Source organism: Thermobia domestica, chromosome 16, assembly GCF_964235325.1.
Source record: "Thermobia domestica chromosome 16, izTheDome1.hap1.1, whole genome shotgun sequence".
In the NCBI taxonomy this organism is placed as follows: domain Eukaryota; kingdom Metazoa; phylum Arthropoda; class Insecta; order Zygentoma; family Lepismatidae; genus Thermobia; species Thermobia domestica.
In genome coordinates, this window is record NC_137469.1 from 36069445 (window position 1) to 36080651 (window position 11207).

The window sequence follows — 11207 nt, forward strand, 5'->3', positions numbered from 1 at the left end:
TCCACCGATCGTTTGTTTTCAATGTGTCATGTAGAGCTTCCTCTTCCGTCAGCAGTAACCCGTTCAACTGTGAGTGTCGTGGTGTGAAAGTGGTGCGGTAAAATGGGCGACCTGACAGACTTCCAAAGAGGCATGATCGTTGGTGCCCGTCTCGTTGAAGCTTCAGTAGCAACAGTGGCGAACATTGTGGGGGTATCGAAAGGCACTGTGTCCAATGTCACGAGGGCATACACAATTCATGGGTAAACGACGTCTGCAAAGCGCAACAGTGGTCGAAAAAACAATCCTGTCTGATACTGACCGGAAGGCATTAAAACGGATTGTAGCAGCTAAAAGGAAGACCACTACAATGAAAATTACGTCTGAACTCAATTCAGGCCTACAGAACTCGCTTTCATCGAAAACAGTGCGACGGGAACTTCATAAAATGAAAATTCATGGCAGGGCCGCTATCGCCTGATCACAGCAGTAAATGCGAAGAGGCGTATCCAGTGGTGCAAGGACCACAAGGCATGGACTCATGAGCAGTGGAAACACGTAATGTGGACCGATGAATCGACCTTCACCATGTTTCCAACAACCGGTCGTGTTTACGTATGGAGAACACCGTCGTAGGCCTATGATACAGACTATCTGCTCCCAACTGTAAAGCCAGGGGGTGGTTCTGTTACAGTATCGGCAGTGATATCGTGGTTTTCCGCTGGTCCCGACATAGCCCTGCATGGAATGATGAATGCTAAGGCGTATGAGGCCATTTTGGGGGACCAGGTTCTACAAATGGCCCAAATATTGTTACCTGATGGCGATGACATTTACCAAGATGATTTGGCACCCTGTTACGCTGCAAAAACGGTGAAATCATGGTTTGAGGAGCATGACCAGGAGCTATCACACCTCCCCTGTGTCCCACAATCACCAGATCTGAACATCATTGAGCAATTGTGGTCCCATTACCCTCCACCAGCATTTCTTAAGGAACTGGAGCATCTTTTCGAGGAACAATGGTACAACATTCCACACACCACGATTCAGGAGCTGTATACGTCCATTCCACGTCGGAACCAAGCTCTTTTGGACGCAAAAGGAAGCTTCACTAGGTATGATTTTCACACTTTTGCAAACGTTTTAGATTTTTTTGTCCAACCCCTGTATAAGATAACATAAAACTTAACTTATATATTAATTACTAGAGTTACGCAATTACCCTAAGACTTCAAACAAGATTCATATGTATGTATAGTAAACATAAAGTTTCGTGGCTCCAAAAGAAATTCAACTGATACGAATATATATATATATATATATGAAAAGGAAAGTATAAAAGAAAAATAGAAAACATAAATGGGTCAATCCATTTCAAATCACCCAGGAAAACTGTCTGAAAAAAATTATATCCCATAGTTTTTTCCCTGGCAGCCATTTTTAAAATGGCAGTTGGGCAAATTTTAATATGAATTATCGTGATCTACTCTGTCCATTCTTCTTTTACTGATATGTGAAACTACCCCTTTTGCGTTGTCTGTCTTTCACTATTTTTACGATTCAACAATTTATTTGATGTAATTCTATAACATAGCATAGTCTTTCTCCTACCAACTTTGACCCCCTCCTCTTCCGTTTCTTATGGCGTTCAGCCGCTATAACTTTGCACATACACATATTTTCACATCCTCTATCAGGCGCACTATATCCCATCCCTCAACTCGATTCATCCATTTGGATCCTTTACTTGTAAGTTGCACCGTCAAAGTGATAGGACAAAAACCATCTCAGGTCCAAACTTCAACAAAAAATGATCAGATCCAACTCAGATTGGCAACTTGATCGAGGTCGGTGGTTCAAGAGTGATGAAGTCACAAAGACAGTTACTTTCATGTATATATATATATATATATATAGGGTGTTTCAAAACAACTCCGACAACGTTTGGGATTTGATTCCTAACAAAAAAGTATGGACTAACCTGAGTGCACAAATGCTTCCTTTCGGAGTTATAGGCTGTCAAGAACATGAAAAAAATGAACTTTAACGGTCCATAGCTCCAAGACTATGGGACATACCGTAGTCGGGTCAAGACTTCACTTAGCAACCAGTAGGTGCACTATACAAAACTAGATGGTTCAAAATTCTAATATACTCTCACAACAATTTTTAAAGAGGGGGTTTGCCTACGGGCATGTAATTTGAGTTGATTTTTAGTTTAGCGTCCCTTTCAGCAGCGAGGCTATATGAGACGTGGACCTACTGATTAACGTGGAATCCGAACCACATGAGCTCCCGCCGGGAATCGAACCCGGGTCTGGCATGTAATTTGAAGTATCACCAATTACCTCTATAAAAAAGATGCGGAAGTACCGCAGGATTCTGAAACTTGGATATTTGGATAGGGCACATACTAGTTCCGAAGCGAAGTCTTAACCTGACTACGGTAGATCCCATAGTTTTGAAGCTATAGACCTTTAAATTTAATATTTTCATGTTTCCGGCAGCCTGTAACTCCGGAATGACGCATTTGTGCACCCAGGTTGGTCTATACCTTTTGTCTTACCTTGGTGTAAGGAATCCTCCTTACACTAATTGTCGGTGTTGTTTTGAAACACCCTGTACATACACACACACATTATATATATATATATATATATATATATATATATATATATATATATATATATATATATATATATATATATACCCTCCCTCTTCCCTAAGTTGCGCCGTCAAAGTAAAATTATAAAAATCGTCCCAGGCTCGAACCTCATCTATGTTGAAAATTTGACTGAGATGAGTGATTCAAGAATGATGAAGTCACAAAGATAGTCACTTCATTTTATTTATTTATTTATTTATTTTTTACATATATCTCCTCCTCCTTGCTCCTTCTCTACTACGTTGCAGCGTCAAAGTAAAATGATAAAATAAAAACTCGCAGGTACATATCTCATCTACGTTGCAAATTTGATTGTGATCTGTTGCGCTGTTCAAGAGGTATTTATATTGTTGAGATAGGTTGAGTTGTTCAAGAGTTATTAAGTAACAAACCTAGTCACTTTTATTTTTATTTATATTGATTTTTGTATATCTACCCTTCCTCCTCCACCCTTACGCTGCTTCGTCAAAGTGAAATGAGAAAAAAAAATACCCCAGGCTTGAATCTCATCTATGTTAAAAATTTGATCGAGTTTGGTCTTTTAGTTCAAGTGTTATTGTTTTATTTATTTTTTATAACTCCCTTCCTTCCCCTCCCCTAAGTTTTACTGTCAAAGTAAAATGATAATAACACTCTCAGGCCCGAACTTCATCTATGTTGAAAATTTGATCAAGATGGGTCGAGAGGTTCAAGAGATTAGGAGTCACAAACATAGTCACTTTTTCAATTTTTTAATATAGATTTATTATTGTAATTTATTTTCAGTATGACCGGTAAGTTGATTTTCGAGTATCGCTTATTGGATTAAGTTGTATTTGTTTCTGCAAGGTCTCTCATAAATTTGCGTTAACTTTCTGATAAGGTCTCCTTGTTTGCTAAGAATCTGGATTGCGTTTATTTACAGAAACTGCTCCTGAATGGTGATTACGGATCTACTATCACCTGACATCACGGGATTTTTAAAAGTTCTCGGTGTACGCATGGCACATCCGATCCAAAATGACTGAACTCATCCTCTAGTGAAGAAAGGGAATAGGTCAGCGGATGAAGGAAGTAATTACACGTGCTCAGAATCGCAAACGCAACGCCATCTCAGAAGTATTTTGAAACGGTATTTGCTTTAAAATCGCGCCTCATATATATTCTAAAGTTATAGTAAAACGCTGTAGGTTCCCTTTAAGCGTAGGCTATTTAAAATAATTTATTCTATTAGAGTGGACCTAATACACTTTCATAAAAAAAAAAAAAAAAAAAAAAAAAAAAAAAGATAAGAGGAATGATTATTATTAATTGCTCTTTATGCAAATAATTCAAGCTAAATCGTAAGTACTGCAATTGGCTGGGCCGAGAACATTTCAGCTGCCTCAGATATATTTATGACATGGTCTGTAATTTTTCGTGAAAATTACCTTCAATTCGTCGTTGCTAACAGCAGAACGACCTCTGTGATCTTATTTGTTTCTCTAGCATAAGTTTCCACGGCAAAATGTTCGCAACCGATATTGGATTTTATATTCACTCACACTGCCTGAATTTTACTAAACACTTCATTAATGTTGTAAACTGTCTGTATACCTCTGCGACCGAGTTTAAATTTGTAGATTAGATTTTACTAAAATCGTATTTTTACAACCTATTCTCTCAGACCTGAAAATAGATACCTGATCCTTTCAGGCCTGAAGAATTTCGTACGGTATATGTAACCAGAAAATACAGTACACAATGTTTTAAATTATACATAACGAGGCTACAGATAGCCAGCCTCTTTTGTGACTACATCCATGTGTCAAAGTGGAAGTACCCAAAACCTGCACTAATTTTCCAACAACGCAATACGTGGAGACATCCCCCTTAGTTATGCAATTTACTTCCCACGTGAAAAAAAAAAGCATATTCTTGGAAACTTCCAGGAGTAGTGTACCTTTAGTTTGCATCACGCGAATCATGCTGAATTTACTCACGGACTGTCAATAGTCAGAGGTCACTGAAAGACTGCTATATTGCTGCTACCACCTCCACGTCATCACTTTCTAAGTATTTCTTGAGGTTTGGATATGGAATAGTTCAAAAACTTAAGATTTGGTGAGTATAGAGGATTGAATATACACTGAAAATGTAGTTCTTCAAAATATTTATAGTCTTGCCAGCCTTGTAAATGGATGCATTATCCTGCAAGAAGAGGACGCCTTTCCATATCTTCACTAGGTTTTTAATATTCACCACGTGTCCAGTTTGACATTCACCGGAAGTTACAATAGTAATATGCGTTCACTATTTTCCCTTTTTTGACATAACCTGTCAGCAGAATGCCTTCTGAATTCCAGAAGATTCTTTTCTGTCAACTTTAGGTTTTAGATTGTTTCGGCCATGAAGAACCTATTTTTCGCCGATCTGTTTGATTCTTCTTTCGTTTGAAGATCGCACTGATGTGCCCACGTTTCATATGAGCTTCTTTATAATATAATCACCCGATCGATAAATTGCTACAAAATGAGTTGGAATTATTCATCTGTTGACACTTTTCGTCGGCTTTCCACTAGGATTTCCGTATCTTACGTTTCTTTCGTGAGTTTTCCATATTAATGACATGTTTTACGTCATACAATTTTTATTTATTTTTCTACTTAAGACGATTCCCTGTTTTTTTTTTTTTTTTTTTTAATAATAAATGAAAGAGATCCTGGGCACTTTAAAAATGTGTCTGTAACTTGGTGTGAAAATAATTAGAGGAACTTGTTTCTCACACACTGCTAACAACGCAACCCAACTATGAAACTTAATATTCAAAGAGAAAATACAACAGGTTGCGTGTATATCTCCTATTTAATCGCTCCCTATAGTCTTATATTAAGAATAATACTTTGTTGTAGCCTGGCTTTAGTCTATCAACACCATCTCGGTTTCATGTGATCGTGATACAATGATGTCAGGAAAAAGCTACTGTAAACTAATAATAATAATAAAAAAAGAATTCCAAGTGGTTGCAAATTTCGATATATCCTGCAAGAATGTTTTGAACCTATAAAGAAGAATGTGATTAAGAGAGGGGAAAGTCTTTATTAAAATTTGAAGCAAAAGGCAACAAGCACTTGTGTAATACAATCTACTTGGTTGGATTGAGTTTAACAACCCTTTCCGAGCTGAAGCTGTATGAGACGGTGATCTACAGCTTAACTCAGACTCCGGGTTTTGATCACTGAACCACCAGTTATAACATTGTTCCACAACGAACGCACGATGCTTAGACCAAGGCAGTAGGAACATGCAGCATATATCGCCTTCCACGTATGCTAGCGCAATGAGTTTTGGTAATTGAAGTAATGATAGTGTACCTAGCGCAATGAGTTTTTGTAATTGAAATCATGAAGGAGTATGACGTATGTAATTGAAGTCGTGAAAGAGTATGATGTATGTAATTGAAGTAATGATAGTGTACCTAGCGCAATGAGTTTTTTCAATTGAAGTAATGACTGTAATTATTTTGGATTGATAACGCATGGCAGATGGTGCCGCTGGCGCCATTACTGTCTGACCGCAGCGCGACTTTCCTTTATACTTTCCCCGCCCATTCACTTTGTATATTACCGACTGCCGCGTTGTATTGAACGTTAGCTTTGCACTGGCGCCATTACCGTCGCGAGTTTTTTCAGCCCGCCCGCTTTGTATATATGCCGCTCGGTAGCCGTAGCCGCTAATGGTATTTTCGGCGCACTGTAAGAGACAAGTTACCTTTTGATATTACCACTGATGTTTTTGACGTAGCACTCTGATGACACATGAACCGCACAGATCGTGGTTTTATGATTTCGGAGTTTTTTTTTTTTTTTAATTATTTGTAGAATGAACTTGATTTTTCCGAACAACTTAGAATTATTTATTGTTATAATAACATTTTCATATATTATAGTAACTTTTAGTTTTCTTTGCGGAAAGAAAATTAAAGACAAACTAGCTATGCATCTTTTTATGTGTTAATACTTTCGAAGATAGATTTCTCTTTGCGTATAAGGAGGTGCTGACATCATGTGGCAGAATTTTGTACTACAATGACTTGGAGAACTTGATAGCATATATGACCTGTTTGAAATGAACCCTTAGCGATGGGTTTTCGTATGATTGAAGTGGGATATTCGTTGTTACTGGAAATTTGGAACTCACCCTTGAAAGCATATGGAACATATTTATTTTTAAAATGTCATTTACCTCTAAATGAAATACAGCTTGTTGAAATATTATTTTTGATGCTTGTGTCTATTTTGATGTACACAAGAACTATAAAGTATTTTGAAATGAGGACGGTTAATGAGTTATAAATGTAGACAATATCTGATTAACAGCGACAGCTGTTGTAATAAAAACATGCTTTGATTTCTAGTGCTATTTTTTGAACCTCTATGGGACTTTCTCCTATAGATGATATTATCTGCAGTAATGGCCCAATGAGTGATATTATCTAAAGAACCACTTTATGGCGACTCTTTAGATATTTTAAGATTTACTTATGTGAAGATATTTATGTCTGCAAGACGCCTCTAATTGTGTACTAATAGACGATTTGAAAGGAATGACCACTAAAGGTTACTTTGATGGAATGCTAGTTAAGGAAAGAAAGTGCTATGTATACTGGCGTCGTTATTTACAGAGGTTATTGCCATGTAATCAGTAAACGGTTTCCACAATTTTCTCTTTTAAGTGCAATCTTATTTTGGAATAACATGCTGGCTAGAAATAAAATAAATAAATTGGTTAACTGTTTGCTTAACCCAAAAACTAGGACAAGGCAGGAGACTGACCCCTCATTTATTATATCTGATGAAAATGCATGAGGAAATCAGATTTTATCTTTTTTTTTTTTTTAAAAATAAGCATACCGGTAGAAAGCTGAAAGATATTTTGTAACTAATCATAGATAGGAGAAGGGAGAGCAGGTAAATGAACTTATGCTTTGACGGAATTGAAGGACTTTATAAATACATGACCGACCATAGTCGTTTTATTATTTGGGTAGTACTGCGCTTGGTATAGAGAAGATTTATTGTGTGGTCGTATTAGAATTTATTGGTGTACTAGTTTGGTGTTTGATTTCTGCAGATAGGTGTATTGACATTGAAGATTGTTTCAGCGCTTATGCAGAATTAAGGTAAGAAAACTTTAGATAATTTTATACATAGAAAATATAGAATTAAATATTGCAAAGATTGATTAATTCATGAAATTGATATTTCGTTTTTAAACTTTGTTTTATTAAAAGAGATTTGTTTCATTATGTTGATTGTACTTGAGTTTATAGACCTGTTTAGCACCGATTTTTTTTTTTTTTTAAATGAAACGAACAAACTAATAAACAATGAAAAGCAAAGCTGAATACTGCTTTGTAGGAATAAAAGAATTAATTGCCGAAGGCACATACGCTAAAAAGTTTAGCAGTAAAGAAGCTCTATTATTATTATTATTATTATTATTATTATTATTATTATTATTATTATTATTATTATTATTGAGCTGGAATTTTGCGCATCTTGAGCTTGATTTTAAACTTGTTTACCGTTTTGGAGATTTTATTATTGTGCAGTACAGAATTTGAATCAAAGTTGTAGGAAACATTATTTGTTGAAGTGATTTATTGGAGTTTACTAGTGTGAAATGCGTATTTATCACGTTGGTGTTTAAGGTTTTCTAACTAGGAATCAATTTGAGATTATATATAAAGAGAGATTCCTTCGTTTTGCGAAAAAAGGATTAATTGCAAGAATATTATCTTATTTGGTTGTTTTTCAGTGCCTTTATCATCATTACGTTTGTTTTCCTTATTTTGTAATATGACCATTAAATTATGATGTCAAGTCTAGTGAATTACATTTATGTTGTTCCCTTATAGTCAGCGAATACTAAGCTTTTTATTGTTGATTTTACATACTGATAGTATCAAATATTGACTTTATATGAAATGGGGGCATTGCCAATGTTACAGGAATTGGTGCGTGACAGAATAATTAAGTTTAAAGGGTTTGAATTATAAAATTTTGTGAGTATCCAGCGAGTTGGTAGCAGTAAAAATAAAGAATGTCCAGCTAGGGACAAGTCATGAGATGTAATTGTAGAATAATTTCCATTAACATCTAGATGTTTTACACCGCATAATGAGAGAAGTCTACGCTTATTGGTCGTACTGTTATTTCTTATATTAGCTTTGTAATTGAATTTTATTTTCCCACTTAGATCTTTTGGATTATAACTTATCGAAAATGTACTTTTTCAATTTTACGGTTATTGAGTAAAATTACGTTTAAAGTCCAAGATAATACATAGAGTTCATTTAGAACTGTGGCTATATGAAGCATAGCTTAGCGTTGCTTCCCCATTGGTGGGTTTCTCACAACTAGGACGTGTACGTTAATTGATTAGTAAGGAACAAGCTTTATTATTACTTTTAACAACTAGGCTATAGGAGACACGGACCTATATTTTATTATATTCCTGAACCATAGGAAGTAACATGGGGGATCTCCACCGTGTTAAAGCCGTATATGATACTCCGAGAAAACTTTAATACTTTATAGATGTTATTTCTTTTGGACGCATATAAAATTAAATTTTATGGGAGCAGCTTAAATGAAAGTAGAAATTGCGTAGAGTGAAATAACAGCTTTTAATTTATTGGATATCATAGAGTGAAGCAAAGCGAATAGATTTATAACTGATGAAATAGCGTAATACAGTTAATATTGACACTTAACGACATTGGATAGAGTGTATGAACTAAGTTATTAGTTTAATGGGTGGCGAAACATAAGTTTCAAAGTTATGGCTATTTAAGACATGAACCTCCAACGGTGTAATTATATGAGGTATATATTATTGAATTAGTAGCACCACTTTGTTTGGTTTGAGATTCTAAAGACTGTTAGTAATTTTAAAAACGGACGGCACACACGTTTGTTTTTTTTTTTTTTTTTTTTTTTTTTTTTTAAAGTTTTGGAGAACAAATTTAAAGAATTCTCTCACTTTGTTTACTGCATTATATTGTTTTAAGTCACTTGAGGAAAAACTTGCAGTTATAATGATCTGAGGAATAATCCCGACTTTTTACAATTATAGTTGCTAAGTTATGAGGGAAATGGTGATTATTTTGATCCATTAAAATAGATAGAACCTCGAAAAAATCTATGGACATTGTTATAATGCCCTAACTTGGCTTTGAAGTAAGCACTCTATCACTGATTTCCCCACAATTAAAGAAATATAGGAAATATTTTGGTATGAGGACAAATTGATTAATACTATGACTATATAAAAGGAGTAGTTGTACTGATTTGATATTTAGATTAATTACACGGTATTTTAGTTTGTAGCTTACATTTTTATTAAGAAATAATGATGATTACAGGGTCCGTAGACACATTTTAGATACAACGAGCTATAGTACTTTTGAATTTTGTTTGTAGCGTACTATTTGAGTTTATTGAAACTAGTATTTCCCGAAACTAAATTTGATTTGTACCTGATTGAGTTCAATATTATTGGAAACATAATTTTATATCAGAATCATCAAATTAGCTATTAGTTTCGTATTTATGTAAAATAAGTTGAACAGTATACATAAATTGTGTTTTTTCACAGCCTTGTTTACAGTAATATTTGAATATTACCGTACCCGATTTGTTTTATATCTATTTCCGTTTGATAATACAAATGAGAAAATGTTTAGATGGACAAAATTTTAAATGACAATTAACAAATAGAGTCTTTAGCTTCCTTAAAATATTTGATGCCGGCGAAAAATGTTATAGCACCCCTCAATACTTGTAAGGTTGATTAGTGGGATGTTTAGGACAATACTCAGAAATACGTATAGGATTGGAATTGAGATTTTAGATTTTTTAGACTTCCTTGGATAATGACTTATTTGAGGACATGCCTAGACTTGTATATTTTGACATTTAAAATGCTTAGCGTACAGCGGGTTTAACTATACAGGGAAGAAATACATATACTTTAGGGAACAATATCAAACATATTTAATAGAAAAGTGCCTGAAATGTTATGTAGTCTAGATAAGCACTTATGTACCGCTGGGTTGCATACAGCCAGGGATATTACCATATCTCAACTTATTCTTTGAAATTTACTATTATAATAAGGTGACATATTTTAGTTTAGCGTCCCACAATTATGAGTTTCGAAAAATACTCACCAATTTTCTTTTAAATGTAAGCCAAAGGCGGGGGTGGGGTCCCACCACAATTTATATAAGATTTAAAATTGTTATGACCGGACACTAGGATTGGGGCAAAGGGAAATTTTGTATGTACTTGTTAAAGATTTAGTATCTTTCAGTTTATGGTGATTATGAGAAAATGAAATGAAATCTTTGAGTCCCACGGTTATGCCGGTTAGGCTAAAGGAGACGGTGATTATTTTTTGGTTCGTTTCTTATTTTTTTATATTCTCCTAATAAATTAGTCGGAGCAACTTATTTTACGGATCGATTTCTATGAAATCTCATAAAGAGAAACTTGTTTCGAAAATATTTTAAAAATTGCGAACTTGCAAAATAAAT